Raw genomic sequence first — 14,440 nt, 5'->3', positions numbered from 1 at the left:
GGTTTTTGCAAGGGATGTAAAAGTCTTTCATATTATGCTTTTCTTTCAGACTAAAGCAAAAGGACTTTCTGAATGTATTTTTCCTAAAATAAGTAGGTTAAAGATTGAATAAATAGCAGAATGGAGCTTATGTGGTACACCTATAAACAGAATTAAAGACTGTACAGATTGATAAATATAATAAAGGCTGAATGAGAAATTGGATTGAGTATGCAAAGTATGAAGAACTGCCATGTGAGTTAAGGTATCAATTTTACATCCTTTTCACTCCTGTCAGTTTAGCTTTTGTTCAGCAGATTTTCCTGCTGCAAATTTCACAGTAAGAGGGGAGCAATAAACAGAAACCACAAAACAGCCAGTTTCAGACTTGGTATAGCATTCCTGAAAAAGACTTTGAAAATCTGATTTCAGGATTCCATTTGTCCTGCTTGATAAAATAACATTTTATAGCATTTCCTGGATGATATTTTGTACAAAATTTCCAATAGAAAATGTCTTAGACAATATATGTTAGATGCTAATCCTAAAGGTTGTTGTTTACCGTGTTTAAGCCAGGTAAAAAGATGTAGATGGAAACAAAAAGAGCCATAAGGCCTCAGGACAGATGTACAAGTCACAAAATTATTACTTCTGTTAAGTAGGATGAAAAAACACTATAAGCTTCAGACAATTTAAAGCCAGAGTGAGGTTTGCAGATAAATGTACTTCCTATGTTCCTACAGCAACCTTGCAGCAATTCATTAGGATTGATGCTAGAGAGACCAATGTGGATTATACAATCTACCAAAAGTAAGAGTTCTAAAATCAAGTTGTTCTTGGAGAAAAATGCTACTAGACAAATAAATGCTTCAGATAAAGAAATACATTCAAAATTATAGCACCACAAAGTATATATGTTTTTCTAGAGTAATTAGGAGAAGGACCTCATACAGAGATGGCTACCTGTCACCATCGTTTTTCACTACTCCACGTCCTCCATAGTACATTATATAAATACAGAGATTTCTTTTTATTGCCTCACTCCACTCTTCTTCCTGATATCAGACTTCGCCTGCTTTTTCAAAAAAACTTGGTTCCATTTCTCTCATGTGCTTCTAAAATTAGAATAACTGATTTGGTCTTATTGATTAACAGCACAAGAAAAAAGTATATTATTTTCAAAGAACCAAATATTTTCTCAAAGTCACGTGAATCCAAGTAAAAAAAAAAAAAAAAAGAAATTATCTCTAAAAAAGCTCTTATAGTAACATCAAATTAATAAAAGTAAAATATTTTCTTTAGAACAGAATAGGAAGCATATTTTTTCCAAAGAATATCATTATTCTTCTCATTGTAAAGAATGCAAATAACATGAATGTTTGATTCAGTACATGGCACTATAACATACTTACAAATTATGAATCCATCATAACAGTTATGAGGTTTTCTTACACATTAATGCTTTACAATTTGAGGAGAACTCAAATACATATATCACATTTTTAGTCTAAGGTTTATATTTGCTCAGTTTAAAGAAAAATTGTAAATCTTCCTATTTTATTAAAGCATATAATAAATGTAAAGTCCCTGATTAAAACAAACAAAGAGAAACAAACCAAAAAACATCCCAGAAAACTATGCTCTTTGTCCACAAAGTACAAAGACATACTGGATGACACTTTAAAATGTCTTTTTTTCTAAACAGAGTGTAATTTTGCTGAATCAAGATGAAAAATGATCTAAAAATGTTGTCAGAATGTTCTATTGCTACTTAAAAGCTGAGGTAAAAAAGAAGTCCTATTTGAACATACCATTTCTTGAAAATTTAAAATAAACCATGAGCGAATCTTCTTCAACAAGATCTCAGACAGTCCTACTATTGGTTTATTTTTTTGTTAATACAGCTACACGTACTGCTTACATGTTGGCCAGTGGGAAAACATGATTGTTACTTATGAGAAATACTCTCATCTCAACTACAGTTTTGAATTCTCTGGAGACCTTCTTCCAACGAGTTCCATATGTTCCAAATGAATTGCATTCCCAGGAAGTGATTTAACATTTCTGGCAATGGAGCAATTAGACTGGATTTTCCTGCTTAGCCAGATGGGTTCACTGTAACTTCACTTTTTTTTTTTTTTTTTTCTCACTGTCCTCAAAGAACTAAAGAACTGGACAAACAGTTTCCACATTATCAGGTCTCATATGTGTTAAAAAAAGCAGGCTCATGCCCTTTTTTCACCCCCCTCACAGATTTCAACAAACACTCCCCCAAAGTCGGGCTCCTCTTTATATTTTAAATAGTATGTGCTCTAAGCAGAAGAAAGAGAAGAAAGAAAAAGGGAGAGAAAAGAGAGAGAGAAAAGAGAGAGAGAAAAGAGAGAGAGAAAAGAGAGAGAGAAAAGAGAGAGAGAGAGAAAAAAAGCCTACCAAAAAACCTCTAAGAACACCTTACTTGGAATGTCATATTGAAAATTTTTGTATACATCCTGTCTGTGTTGCAACTGATTCCCTGTAAAAATATGTCTGCAAATATGATTGTAAAGTAATACTGGGATAAATAACCACTTCATTTGAATTTCATTAGAAGTAAGGTGGAAAAACTGTCTTCCAGTGAGAAAAAAAAAAAATAGTGGAAAATTCTGGTAAATCAAAACTTAAAATTTTTGCACAAATGAAAAGTTTTGTTTGACCGAAGTCAAAATATCTATATTTTTTTCCCCTGAGCTTTTAAGAATATTTTAATGGGAAAGAGAAGTAAATATGTAAAAAAAAGCCCGTAATTTCAAACAGCAACCATTCATTTTGGGCACGTGCAGTTCTTCAGCATGAAAAGAGAAAAGAATCCCTTCTCACTCCCCAAATTAGCTTCCTTCTATTACTGAGTCAAAATTCATATATTTCAGCTCTGAGTTGGACTAAAAAATTAGCATTGTAGCTTTCCAGATTAGAAGCAGCATATCCAAGAGATGTGTGCAGTGTCTTGGTGGTGGAAAAAGGAGGCATTACCTGCAAAGAAGACAGAATGCATTTGATAGCAGCTGTGAGAAGACACTGAGCTGCAAGGCTGCCATTGTGAAAAGCTGAGGCACATCCAGGCTGACCTGGACACAGCTTGTCTCCCCCTTAACTGTAATGCAAAGCTATGTTTATTTATTTATTTATACCGATTCCAAACCTCTAGACCAAGCCATTGTGAATAGAACTAAAATGGCTTTTTTTTTTTGGTTCCTTGCACTCACAAAACATGAACAGGACTATCATGACTGACTTGTCTGCAAAAGGCCACAGTAAATGGCAAAGTTTTCTACTAACCAGCAAAGTTACTGTAGAGAAGCATGTCACATATTATTTCTCACATAAGGATCTAGTGAAATCTGTTTATTTTTGTAGTATCTGATAAATCAATGGTAGTGAGTATATATTTCAATTTTGCAAATGACATACAGCATCTTTATGTTACAACCATTAAATCCACACTTTCTCCCTAGAATAATACTTCCAGTGTTGTGGGTGTTTTTTGTTTGTTTGTTTGTTTTTATTGTTTTTTTTAATTATTTTTTTTATTATAGAAGATACAGTACATTGGCATTACGAGAATCACATTTTCAATACTGTCATCCAGCTGTGATGGATATTCTACAAAGCCCTTCCATCATAGAAGGCTGTCAGCTATCCAGCCTTTTTTTCAACTGTGTATATGAATGGACATGCTGAAATATTTCCTTGCTTACGATCTGATACATCTTGACTTGCAAACGTTTTTCTAGAATTTTGACTGTGGAGATAATATCTACTGTCCAGTATGAAAATAAAATTCTGGGACAAACATTAGCATACTGGGATCTGACTAGTAAAGGAAAATCCAGCCTTCATGATAATTATGAGCAGGTAACTCTTGCTGAGCTCAAGCTCTTATAAATCCTCCTCCTTATTTTTGGAAGTGCTTTTATGGTAATCACTTTTTATTCCTACCATGAAAAATCATGGCCTAAATTCTCACCTTTGTGGATGCTTCTTTTATGCAAAACAGTTTTAGTAAGAATTGTGGGTTTTGCTGAAGTTATTTGCTTCAAGACCAAACCGTATTCCTATTCTAAAAAACTGGAAGCTTTACATCACATTAAGAGCATAAATAATACTAACCTCCAGAGCTTGCAAACATAAAAATGCATATTAGTTTGAGTTTTTAAATAGGATCATTGACTTTAAGGCCAGAAAAAAAAATAATCTATGTAGATCAAAATATATCTCTGTTGTCTTCTTTATACTCAAATGATTAAAACACACAGAAATCTAAAATCCTCTAAAGAAGAGTGAGTTACTGAGCTTATGATAAGAGAGAAAGGAGGTAGTATCAACACAATATACAGTTACCAAGGGAGGACTAATGAACCAAATGACAGAGAACTCTCTAGTCTAGTAAACAAGGGCAATCTTGTACCTGAAAACTGAAGTCAACACCACTCAGATAGCAAACAACTTTTAAGCATTATTTAATTTCTCAAACAGTGTACATTCTGCATCATCTGGAGTCCTTAAACAGATGTTTTATTTTACTGAGAAGGTATGCTCCAGTTTTCTTAATTTGGATAAGTAGTAGTTGAATTTAACTGGATTATTTTATGGAAGAAAAACATCCAGAGTCACTCAGATGGTTTGAAATTAGGGAAATACCACAGTCCATAACTGGGAATTTCCTCTACTTATATTCCCATTACAAAAAAATATGTAATTCATATCTCTACCAGAAAATTCTGATTATTATAAAAACGAAGCCTGTATTGTTATGAATCAGATTAAGAGAATAGACATGTAGAAAAAACCCTTTTGAAAAAAACTAATTAATTTTAAGTAGACTAATCTTTTGGTATTAACATTGAACAGAAATCATAGCAATCATGTAGAAGAAAACCCAAGAAAGGTTTGTCTATTATTCAATTATTTAGAAAACCTTATTTTATTAAACTTGTAAATTTTTAAAATAAATTTCCAGTTCTCCCCTCCTTTTTTTTTTTTCTTTTATTTTTTTTTTTCTTTTTTCTTTTTCCCAACTGGATAAGGAAAGAGAAAAATAGATCCATCAACTTTTAGGGCAGATCAGCTTTAGAAGGAGAATGTAGCAAGGTCTTTCTTCTTTGTCGTCTTTCATTTTACTAAAGATCGCAATTAGTAAAGTAGAGCAGAAGGCAATTAAAACCCACCCAAAGATAAAGCCGCATCAATTAACTCAATTTTTAAAAAGAATTAATGTCACATTCAGAGGTCTCTGTCTAAGTTTTTGAGAACACTATGGATTCTGTGATTTAGTTCTAGCGGAAGTACAAAGCTGTATGCTTGCCTGCATATGTCCTCCTCCAGTCAGCTGTATGCCTCTCTCCAACTACTTTGTTTTCTGACTAGATATTTCATTTTGCTTGAGCCTCTTTATGCCACTGAGGTCATGCACAGAGACCCCTTCTAGTTAGTGCTGGACGGCTGGCTGTTCTCCCTCCAGGAGGCACTTGCCAAGAGCCTGCACTTGGGGTGGTCTGGTCACTTCCTGCTCTTTGTCATTCAGCTGGCAGAGTGTGGCTCTTGCTGGACTGGAAGTGCAAAACAAAAATGCAGGATAACTGTCTTGTGCCCTGTTTGGTATTATAGTTTCCATAGATCAGGGTATGCTCTCAATGCTCTGAAATCTGCCAGGACCACATACAGCTGGTTTATGTGACAGATAAGACGAGCCAGTCTGCAGCTTGTCCAGACCATTAAGTAGAATTTGGCCATAATATAGAATTAAGTCCTTTCTCTGTAGGAATGTTAAAGTCTTCAGAGCAGCAGCTGCAAGTTCCTAAATACCCTGAGACTTACCATCGCACATTCTGTGAAATGTAATAATGATTTTTTTTTTTTTTTTTTAAATTAGTAATTGTTAGACCGTGGCTTTTTGCATATCAAGACTTGGAATAAAAAAGTTTTGTAAAATAAACTTATTTTTGATACTTCCCAGAAGTTCACCAGATATGGAACTCTGTTTCTGTTTGAATTGCTTTTTAATTACTGGGGTGGACGTACAGTACTTGCAAGAGGGGTCAGTTAAATTTTAGTTTAATGTTAAGGAACATTTAAATAGCTTTTGGTAATAACAAAACCTGTATTTCCTCCAGTTTCACCAAACATATGTATGTTTTCACTAAAGAAAAAATAACTCAAATGTTAACACCAAAGCTGAGATGTGACATACTACTTCTAAAACTAGAGCAGCCCCAAGAGAGCTCATGCTTTTCATCAATCACCAGAGGTCCTATTAGAGTTCATTTACACATAGAGAACTTTTTCCCAAGCTCAGAAGTAATTTGTTTAGCTAACATTTATCTTATAAAACCTTTTACAATAACAAACACATCAATAAACCCTGGAACATTAGCAAAGCAGAGCTACTTGGGAATCAGAGGGCACCCAGCTCTATAAGGCAGCAGTAAAAGATAATTAAAGTCTCATGTTTCCTATTTGTTTCAACATCATGTAATATCTACAAATGTGATTTTCTTCCTTAAAGCTCTTAAATCTGGGCAATGCTTCTACATGGCTAACAAGAATCCCAGCTAATTTCAGTCTTTTCTCGTCTCCTTATATATAAAACTTACAAACTTATACTAAATCCATGTTTCATGTAAAGAAAAAATATTTAAATTATGTGATGATAGAAAGTAAAATTTGTTAAATGATGACTCTAAGCTACCTAATTCCTTTGAGCATGTATTCATAGAGTAAAAGAGGAAATTAAAAACAACAAAATCCTATTATTCCTGACTTTCCCTAGCCACCTCAGAGAAAACAAAGGAGCCCATTGCCCCCCATCCCAAGAAAAACAAGTCACACTTACTAATTTGGAAGGGTGCAAACATTAAAATCAAGAAGTTCATCTCATTGCTGCATATGCTAGAGTCTACTGTAAGGCAGAAGCTGTGTGACCTGAGAAAAGGCCAGCAACATAAATCATCAGGTATGTAAATGAGCAATCTGATTCTAGTGATCTTTCTGAGAGGTCAGCCCAAATCCAATGGTTGATTGCTGTCTACATTTTTGAATTCCACTAGTGTTAGTGTCCTGGATTCAGATCTCACTGACGTTAGCAGCAATAAAACAATATTCGGGTATCTTGAATACTATATAGGAAGGATAGGTATTTATGCTGGTCAAGGAAGATCTCATCATGTTCAGCTTTATGTTCTGAAAAAGAAAATCAGGTGTAAAGCATTGCAGCAACTATTTACACCTGCTGACACTCTGATCTTGTGGAAGTTTGCTCTCTTCAATCTCTGCAGGTAACCCCAGCCGGCTACTCTTCCCATTGTTAGCAGCAGCAGGCTGCTACGACTGTTCAGAGTTATCTCTCTCTAAATAAATAAATAAGCAAACCCCAAGAAACTACTTTTAAAAACCTAGTATGTATGTTTTGGCACAAATCCTTATCCTCACAGTCTCATGTGAATTCAGTCACTGTGATATTACATTTGTTGGACCAGGTGGGAAAGGATCAAAAGCAGATCCTCAGGGAGGCTCTTGACCTTGAGGTTTATCCAGGCATAAAAGAATAAATTACTACAAAGGCTACATCTATTGTAATGAAACTCTTTCTGCAGAACATCATAGTTCTTTGCTCAGTAAGCTGAAGAGTCACATAATAGCAATTCTAATAATGAAATGATGGAGAGAGAAGATGAGTAGCATGCCAGATAGAAACAGTGATAGGTTTGGGAGTGTCAGTGGGGTGTTTTGTTGTGGAAAAGAAGTGCATCTAACTTTGGAAGGTAGCAGAGGTGACCATAGGAAAGTAAGTGCCAAATCAATGCATTTCAATAAGTTATCACCGAGTCAGCTAAATGTGACAACTATGCTTTTACAAGGAGAAGACCAATGTCAAGGAGTAGAAGCATACAAGACAGTGAGCTTTGTTGTGGGTAGAATGAGGTAGAAAGGAGGGAAATAAACACTAAAATATGCTACCTGGGTGTTGTTTGCCTGTTTGACCATAGTCTTGGAATCTTGGTTTGTTCGTGCTCCAACATACAGGCATAGCGAGTGTGAGCTTAAAAATCACCAAACACCATTGCTGTGATCTTACTAAGCCAGTATTTCTCTAGGTTATCCACGAGAAAGAGAGCTGAAATGAAATCAGTTCTTCTGAGTGCTCTCTGCATACCTAGTGTGCTACCCTTCAAGCACTTGTCAAGTTTATGAGTGACAGATAAAGGCAGTAAAACGAAAAGACATCTTTTGGGTGAAAAAGTAAGAAAACTTGCTTTTTAGTTAATTAAAGAACTTCTGTTTCTTTCAAGAGAATATATATATAGTTTTTTTTTTTTTTTTAAAGTAGGAAAGATATTGCATATATGAAAACAACTCTCTTTTTTCCAAAAGACGGAAAAAAGAAATAAAAATATGTAACAAGTAAAGATGAGAAGTTGCTTTATCACTGGGAAAAGAAACAGGAGCTTTGTCTCCTAAAAGGGCCTAAGGAAATGATGCAAAGTAGTTTTTTTAATCCAAATACAACAATGAAAGTTCTAAAAAATACCTGAAGCCCTTGAAAAACCTCTTCGGAAAACAAAACATTCATCTGCACAGCTGTTTTATGCTAAAGTGTTTGTTACTAAATACCCCTTTTTTGTTTAAGTAAAAAAACCCCACCTCCCCAACAAACAAAGCAAATTAAACAAACAAACAAACAAACAAATACCAACCAACCAGCCCTAACCCAAACGATAACAATTTCTACTTTAATATCTAAATTCTGGTCAAACTGAGTTTCCTTTGCTCATATAACCAAAAGTTTGGTTCCTGTGGTACAGTTAACAAGCCAGAGAAATATATATTTCATTTGTCATGTAGTTTCCTCATCTAGAAGTATTACAAGTAAGAGTACTACTCCAGGTTTGTGATATGACCAAATCCTATTCCATTTCTTCAGGGACTGGCAACGCTTTGCTTAATTCAGTAAAGTCTGAGCTAACATTTTGTACTATATACCTATATGGACAGACACCAGCACAGATAAGACACACACTACCTGTCTTCTGCCCCTATGCAACAATACCATTTTATTCCTAGGTACTATCTGTCAAACTAGGATCCCTGATGTCATCATAATCCAACAAGCAATAGAAGTACTCATACATCTGTAAAATTTTTCTTATGCTGCTGACATATTTTAAAAGCCTGGCGGGGAGGGAGGGGTGTTTTGCAATTGACTGCAAGGGATGCTGGGTTCCATTGGCCAGTTTAAGGCTCAGCCATAAGTGCTGCAGGTTAAAGTCATGATGATCTCACTGCATGGTTAAGATGACAGGCTAGCTATTAATTTCCCTAGAGCAAGACCTCTGGGGATAGTCATGGTCTGGTATTAGAACAAGAATACTAGTTGGAAAATCTTTGTGCCAGTTACAAATATTACAAATGAGTGGCATTCCTCAGGGCTCGATATTGGCACCAGCGCTGTTTAACATCTTTGTCAGTGACATGAATGGTCCAGAGGAGGGCCACAAAGATGGTCAGAGGGCTGGAACGGGCTGAGAGAGTTGGGTTTGTTCAGCCTGGAGAAGAGAAGGCTTTGGGGACACCTTATAGCAGCCTTCCAGTATCTAAAGGAGACTTAGAAGGAAGCTAAAGAGGGGCTTTTTACAAGGGCATGTAGGAGAAGAGGTAATGGCTTTAAACTGAAAAAGAGTAGATTTAACGGAAGGTGTCCCTGCCTATGACGGGGAGGTTGGAACCAGGTATCTTTAGGGTGTCTTCAAACCCAAACCATTCTATGAATCTGTGAAACAACAACTATTAAAAGATAGGACTTCTTTAAAAACTTTTACTTATTGCTACACTTCTGACGAAGACAGTCCTTTTAAGATCCTTCCTTTTGCAGAAGTTCTAAAATTGGTCTTCTTTCAGGATCACCTTATTTTTTTATTCTGAATTTTTATTTTTGGTTTCTGCAGGCACTAAGTGAAGAAGTATTTCATCGGTGTCTGTGTTCCCATTTTATTTCCACAAAAATCTCACTCAGGCTTGCAGAGAGATGCGCTGCAGATCCTGAGAGTAGTAAGTGGGTCCAGTTCTGTGAAATATTGGGCATTTTCTGGTTTTCCCCAGGATCACACCCTAATAGTACCATTTCTTTCTGAATTGTTCCAACTTTTCCAGACTTTGTGTGGCATATTACAAAAATGCAGTTCACAGTTTCTAAGGTTTCAAAACTTTCCAGAGGGAAATAGCACACAAGAGTCCAAGTACGCTCTTGGCTTTCATACTACTACCAGTCCTCTAAGGAAAGTTTGAACTATTCTATATTTTAGTTAAGAAGAACTGTTACAAGTATGAAACTTTTTCTGCAGAAAAATTTTTGACTGAATCTTATGTCCACACTCAATTCCCCTAAACCCAATGTTTCTCAAGTATTTAAAAATATTCCTGACCACTAGTGATGATGCAAAGAAAGCCACAAATCTCTTTTCAGCACATGAAAACAGTAGGTGTTTTTTTGAAAGTAGGTAGAAATCTACTCTGCTAGTCTGCAGACTGAGAAAATAGCTGTACTTCATACAATAAAAGATTTTATTAAAATAATTATCTGATTAGGATAAATATATAATTTTAAATCCACCCATATTAGTTCCTAGTTTTCTATGTAAATTTAAATTACATAATTGCCACAGGAAGGGGAGATTTTTTAAAAAAATATTTCTTTCTTGTGTCTTGGCAGCAACATAACCAGAAATATGGCTTAGTGAAAATGAAACACCCAGCCAACAAACAAAACAACAATACTGTACCAATCCTTCTACCAGTGCCTGTTTTTTATTGGAAAGAATAAAAGAATGCATTACCCTTGACCACCCATGTACTTTAGAACTTCCAAACTCGATGTTTGCATGCCAAACTCAATAAGGAAGGAAGTTTGTGTATGAAGCAAGTTGCAAAAACTTGTTATATCTCTCAAGACAGAAGTATAGAATGGAAGTTCTATTTTATATTTGCCTGTGATTCAATTTAAGAATAAACATGCTGATGGCAGTGGAGAGTGCTCATCACCTTGCAGCTGCTGAAAGGAAAATAACCCTTAGTAGTCAGTACAAAAGACAGGCAGAGAGAGAAATAAGCCAACCTACAGATCTTTCCTCCTCTTTTTTTTTTTTTTTTTTTTTTTTTTAATAAGGCAGCTCAAAATTTCCACCCACCTGGATCCAATATCACAGAAATCACACGTAACAAAGTTGAACAGAGCAGCTAGTCTGATCTCTGTGTCTTATAGGGAGTTATCTATCATGCATTTCAAATAAGTAATCTCAAGAAGGCTAAAATATTCAGGATGTAGATCATAAGGGTTCAGCAGTAAATTAATTTAGTAAATTAACTTAAAGAACCCTGATAGAAATAAAAGGCATATTTTGTTTAGGAAATTATGAAAAAGGGAAAAATAATCAATATTTCTGCCATTTATGTCTGGGGAGTCCTCCTGAAGATTGGTTTAACACTGATAGTATGTGCTAAATAGGAGATGAGGGTCTCCATAACATTACTGGTCCTCTCTGCTCTGTATCCTATCTCCATTTGTGATGAATATTCCAGAAAAAAGTACAGCTTGTCCTTTGTCCTCTGAATACCCCTGACCAACTAGGGATAATCATCCTGTTCTGCTGCCTAGAGGTGATGTAAAGAAGGCTAAGGTTTTATTTTAGTTCTTATTTTGCTGAAAAACTAAAGCAAGATAGTTGCAGGCATACTTGTTCAGGGCAAATTTTGATCTTCACATATCTAGAAAAGAACTGATCATGCATGGGAACTATTAGAATGAGAGAGACCTCTGCAATCATATCACACCTTTCCAGAGGCATGCAGGAAGGATGGATCCAACCTTGTTACACAGACATTAACTTCATTTGTTTTAAAGACTTAAAAGGGTTCAAATCTGTGACCATTTGTAATAATCTGTATCAACAGTCAACTACCCTTTTGCTATGAATGTGAATGTTATTGCAAGGTTGAACTTCAATTGCATTCTGTAGCAAATGAATCTTCTTATGCCTTTGCTGGCAAGACTTAAAAGCCGTCCACTCTTAGCTATCTTTTCCACATTCCTATATACAGTTATCAAACCACTTATTATCCTTTGGGCTGATTCCTAAGTACTTAGTAGGAACTGAAGATATGATATGCTATGAAAGTATTCATTTCTCCTGAAGTGACAAAATTAACCCCAAATTCATGTGTATTTATTTAAGTTGAGATTAATGAACTTTTCCAGGAGTAATCACTGAACACAGTCTCATGCAAAACCTAGAACACTGTTACAGCTCTTCCACAGGACGTTTTGTAATTAAACTTAAGAGAAATCAATGGGAAACCTTCCTCAACTTCAGAAAGAACTGAATTGCATCCTAGATCACTATGGACTATCCTTTTCCCTGGTCTTTTCTTACTTCAAATGTTAGGACAACTGCTGTTGCTTTGGTTGATTCAGTCTCACCTCCATTAGATGCTTTACTTGCCCAGTCAGTTTTACAAATTGCTGCAAAACAGAATATGAAAGAGTGGTACCTGGGAATCAGTGGAATGTACTACTTTAAATAAGGGTCATGTCATGTCCGTGTCATGTTTTATCTCGTGGGAGAAAGAGGTGGAACAGTTGAGCTGCATCATGCACAAAGAGCCTTCTGTCACCTAGCTTACAAATCCAGTGGTAAGACAAGACCTATGCCCTGCTGCCAGCTATTATCCTCCACTCCTCCTCCCCAAGTAACAAGAGTACATCAGAAGGGGATAAGAATTTTGATTTATCCTGTATTGTTTAGTCAGAGAAGCCACGTAAAAGAGAATCTTAAACCTCTGTTTAAACTGTCTTCTAACATAGTGCAGCTTATGTTAACCAAAGTATGTTATTCAACTCAGTACTGTAATGCTTGAAAATAATTTTCTCAAACTAACTTAATATTTTATTACATGTAATTGTTCAATCTGTGTCACACAGATTTTGTGATTAACAACTTACATAGTACCTACAAATGAAATTACCCAAATATTTAAAAATTACTTTACTCCAAAATAAAATAGGCAGGAAAGCAGGAATAAGAGAATGAAATTATCTGTTAGTCTTTCTCTTTAGAGGAATTAATACTGTAGGTGAAGACCACAGCTCTTTAACACAGTGTGATCAGAACAGTTTTCATGAACAGCTGATTGAGCCAAGACTTGGAAGAATCACAGACAAAACTGGTGTAATTTTCCTCATGCACTGCCTTTTGATGGAAGGACAACTGCACAGTTTGGGAAAGTACTCGCTCAGCTCAGTGAGGGTCAGTTCCAGAGTATCTGGAATCTGACAGTCAGGGATCAGTTTGACACAGCAGTGGAAATGGAAATGCTTGGTAAACACCAGAGCTTCCACTGCTGAACTTCACAGCTGACCTGCACTGACGCTTGCAATAGTGAGAACTTAGTACATACACAGCCCAAGAGACAAAAACATAGTAACAGTAAAATTACTAATTTGAGAAGCTAAACTACTAAAGCTTCAGTGAAAACAGTAAAGAGAGATTTAATAGCTCATACTGTTTCTGTGGGAAATTCAGATGACTACACAGAACTCAATGGGAATTAGGAAAGAATTTCCCATGGATTTTATGAAACAAGTTTCCTCCTCCATGTGGGTTCACAGGGGATAGTGATTTACTGGTTGGGAAAACTGAGTCCACTTCTCATTTTGGCAGGTGATACTGATGGTGTTTCTTTGGGTATAATTGGTTAATAATATTGTCAGACCTCAAGACAGCAGGGAATGCAAAAATATGCCAGTTTTTTTTCCTAAATCTTAAATATTATCTCTTAGTAGATGACAATGACATGTGGGTTTAGAAGAAGATAAAAGTGTAATTTATTCACACACATTAATGATAAAATGCCATTCCTTAATAGCTAGGAGAGAATCTTTCTACTTAATTCTTCATTTACACTTTCCTGTCATATTTATGTATTGCATTAGTTCCTAGAATGATACTTCTACTATACGATTTCTATATTTCAAAATACAAATTACTCATATTTGCTGTCTGAAGCTGTTTTCATCATCATTTGTAGGGGTAGTCAAGAACCACCATTTCAGATGGAAATTATCAGTTATCATCTTCATATTTTACCTAACACAGCCCAAATCAGCATCTTCATTGCTATTCTCTCATTCCCTGCTTCTGATCTTTACCCTCACAGAGATTTTGACCCTGCTGATTTGTTTCTTGCTCCCAGTATGCTTTCCTTCCTGGATGACAAACATTAGAACAGATGCCTTGTCCACTGGCTCATTTATGTCTTTCTCTATTGGTACAGAATGAATTTTCAATCCTAGTTTACTAAGTACAGTCAATCACTGATTTCTCTGAACTATTATTTCCCCAAAACATCCCTTCCTGTTTCAAATGCTGTCCCTAGC

The 14,440-nt window shown here is 35.6% G+C and overlaps 1 protein-coding gene across 2 annotated transcripts in view; it reads right to left on the bottom strand.

Annotated features, from left to right (window-relative positions):
* DLC1 (DLC1 Rho GTPase activating protein) overlaps window positions 1–14,440 on the bottom strand; it is a 220,144-nt gene that overhangs the window by 132,192 nt on the left and 73,512 nt on the right. The gene's annotated exons all lie outside the window — the stretch shown is intronic.

The sequence above is a fragment of the Streptopelia decaocto genome (assembly GCF_964273445.1).
Source record: "Streptopelia decaocto genome assembly, chromosome: 4".
Lineage (NCBI taxonomy): Eukaryota > Metazoa > Chordata > Aves > Columbiformes > Columbidae > Streptopelia > Streptopelia decaocto.
The sequence above is the reverse complement of the archived record's forward strand: the minus strand, read 5'-3'. Positions and strand labels throughout refer to the sequence as shown.